Genomic DNA, 2,793 nt, shown 5'->3' with positions numbered 1-2,793 from the left:
TGAAATTAACGAAGACCCTACCCAGGAATAAATGAGAGGTTGGTTGATCATTAAATCTCCTCCACCTTCACTACCAGCTCCATCAAAGGCAAGTGATGCTGAGCCATCATTTTCACCTGATGCCAGTCCCAGCCACAGGAATTTAGTCACCACAACGCTGTGGTGACCACACCAGCAGCTACAGCCTTGCCAGGGCTACAGCCAGTAGTTCTGGCAACAGTATGAAATTAAGAGGATGAGAAAAGAGAATCCTATGGAAGCAGTTACACACTCCTCTTCATGGAAAACCAGGCTCATATTCCTGCGCAGCCCACAGGCAAAGCAGCAGCAAAGACAAGGATCATTTATTTGCATGCACTGTGCTATATGACTTTAATTGCAAGATATGACTCAGGTAGATTTACTCCAGACATTTTGCTGAAGTCTTTGCAGGAGGGCTCATCAGCCAGGCACTGCCCGATCAAGCATAATGCTTCTTGTTTAAATCCAGGGCACAACAGGAGATGAGCTCATATTAAAAAAAAGAAGAGGTCAAGAAAGGTGACAGTCCCTCCTGGGCAGGAAGCCACTTTTCATATGTGTCAGGAAGTGCTACATTTACACATATGGAACTCTATAAATAAGAAACAAGCTAAACTCTCCTGTCACTTGAGCATCCGAAAGCTTTAAAATCTGTTCACAACCACCAATGAAAAGTTATGAAACACTCTATAAACGTTTTTCTCAAGAAGCTGCCTGCCTTGGTACCATTAAAGTAGAAGGCATATCAGGACCAACACAAGCAAACATCTGTGCCACCCTGTCCTGTGAGAGTCATGCTGACAAGATATTGCAATAAAACTGGGGGAAGGTCTATTTTATTTCATGCTGTGTTTGCACAGGGTCTAGCATAACAGGTCCTCAGCCATGGATGGCTCAGTGAGCTGGAACCAATACAACAGTCACTTGGTGTCCTCGGATGCAGGAAACTTCGGTGGAGATCTTCAGGAAAAAGGCAGGCTGCACGCAGCAGACTATGAAATGCAAATCTGGTAGCACTTCTAGTCTACAGATTTTTTTTCCCCAGCTCAAGATCTCCATCTGAATTTATTTCCACAGAATTTTTTATGGTGTAGGCTGCACATCAGTCATGTGATTGTAGTGTCTGATCTAAGATGCATGAAGGATTCTCAAGTAAAACACAAGTGAATCCAAACCCTCAAGACAGTGAATTGAAAACTGCTGAGAGACAATGCTATTTGAGTACAAGGTACAAAACCAGGTGTGCTCTAGTTCTGCCTCTGCTCTTCAAATCCAAGTATGTATTTAAAGATACAGTCTTGCAAGCTAGGTGAAGTAAGTCTTATCAGACAAAAACGTTTAATTTTGCTCTTTTCTCCAGCAATTCCTTGCAGAGCTGCCAAACACAGGCAAGTGTTAAAGAGCAGCAAAGCATTCCACAACCCCATTTCCTTAGAATTGGCACCCAAGAAACATCAGAGCTTTCAGAAACCCACAGGCAAAGAGAGTTACAGGCAAATAACTATTTTATAATTATACTTCCAGGACTAACACTATTGAAAAATGTGGTCATCCCTCAGGCCGTGTTTTCTCAAAATCATCAAGGATCTGAGAAAATAGAGTTTATTTCTAAAGTTTTTACTCTTCCCTGAATCCTATTTCAGTATAAAAAAGGGAATATCTTTCAAGCAGCCACAAGAATGTATTTTCATATTTTACATTTATTATTCAAATTAAATGCAATAAATGCTTAACTGCTGTTCCCACAGAACCCAGTTCAATTTATGAGTCGCTCCCCACAAAAGCTTCATGACAGCATGGTCTTTTCCTAAGGATAAGTAGTATGTCTGGAGAATAATTTTATTTATTTATTTTAAATCAAGGGCAATGAAAATACATGGTTTTAAAAAGAAGAAAATGCAAATAAAAATTAAATAAGGAAGAACTATCAGAGGAGTAGCACTGTACAATGGACAGAAAAACTATTTCCTATTTCTCCAATTTCCAGCTCAAGAGCATAAAAAAAATTTATTTCCCTGGACACAAATTATACATAAAAAAATATAAATGGTTACACGGCTGAAAAAGTTCTTGGGTGCCTGAATCCATATGTCAACATACAATCTTTATGCACGCGCTAACACTTACATGTATAATTAGGTAGACAATTTGCACACTATTCATCAAGAATAGCTGGGGCTGACGCAAACAACGCTGATTCTAGTACAACTGCTGCTTGGCAGGGACGCAGTCTTATACTCAACCACAATTTCAAAAGCCCATTTTTCAGCAAGACATTGACTTTGATTTCTGTCTTAGCTTAACCGCCCACTGATGTCATTCTCATTTTGGGACAACAGCATTCAACCCACTGTAAATATGATCAATGAGCGACCCTGTACATATGAAACAGATTGTGTCTGACAAGACATTTTATGAGAATCTAGCTGAAGAGCAAACTTGCCTCCAAATTCCAAGCAGTAAGGGAGATGAGTGAATTTAATTTCCTAACTAATTTCTTCAGGACAAGACTAGTTCACATTCTAAACAGAGGTCTCCTCTGCTGCATTAAAATGGGGGGCAGGAGGGAGGGAACAGGCAAGAAACCCCAAGAACAAGACTGGATCTCACCTTCCCTTTCCTGCTCTGTTCCTAAAATGAACCCTGTGGTGGGGCGTCCACTTAACTTCAGAAGGTGGATTTGAAGGAACATCTCTGTACTGCAGTGACGGAGGTTTGTAAACCTGCAGATCATCTGGTGGCACAGTCAGGTCCTGGGGTGCAGGCAGCGTG

This window comes from Antrostomus carolinensis, unplaced genomic scaffold (assembly GCF_000700745.2).
Source record: "Antrostomus carolinensis isolate BGI_N321 unplaced genomic scaffold, ASM70074v2 scaffold15919, whole genome shotgun sequence".
Taxonomy (NCBI): Eukaryota; Metazoa; Chordata; class Aves; order Caprimulgiformes; family Caprimulgidae; genus Antrostomus; species Antrostomus carolinensis.
Note: the sequence above shows the minus strand (reverse complement) of the source record.